This window comes from Vombatus ursinus, unplaced genomic scaffold (assembly GCF_900497805.2).
Source record: "Vombatus ursinus unplaced genomic scaffold, bare-nosed wombat genome assembly UNPS02014832.1, whole genome shotgun sequence".
Taxonomy (NCBI): Eukaryota; Metazoa; Chordata; class Mammalia; order Diprotodontia; family Vombatidae; genus Vombatus; species Vombatus ursinus.
In genome coordinates, this window is record NW_020954610.1 from 75,562,298 (window position 1) to 75,562,884 (window position 587).

Below are 587 nucleotides of genomic sequence, written 5' to 3' on the forward strand. Positions count from 1 at the left end.
CACTTAACATGGCTGCTTCTTGTTTCTCTTCTGCTAGATTTTCTTTCACTTTAATAATTTTGTATTCCAAAAGTGTTAATCTGTCACTTCTTTAGAAAAACTCCATCATGGATTGATTTTTCTTTTTAAAAATCTATTAATTGGGTTTATAATTTCTTGACTAAATGACACAGTGCCCAGAGCACTAGATTTTTAGTCAGGAAGAGCTAAATTCAAATCCAGCCTCAGAAACTTATTAGCTGTTTGACCATAGAAAAGTCACTTAACTGCTCTCAGCCTCAGTTTCTGCACCTGTAATAGAGGGGTAATAATAGCACCTACTTCACAAGGTTTTTATGAGGATCAAATGAGATAATATTAGCAGTGCCTGGAAAATAGTAGGCACTTAAATACTTTATTTCCTTCTTTCCTTTCCTTCCCTTAAACCTAGAACCTGAGGGGAGAAGTAGTCAGTTGCCTTCTAGGGATCCAGCATGCCAGCTCCAGTGAGAATTGGATAAAGTAGCTCCAGAGGTAGATGGATACATGAATAGAGTTAGGAAGAAAGAAAGAAAGAAAGAAAGAAAGAAAGAAAGAAAGAAAGAAAG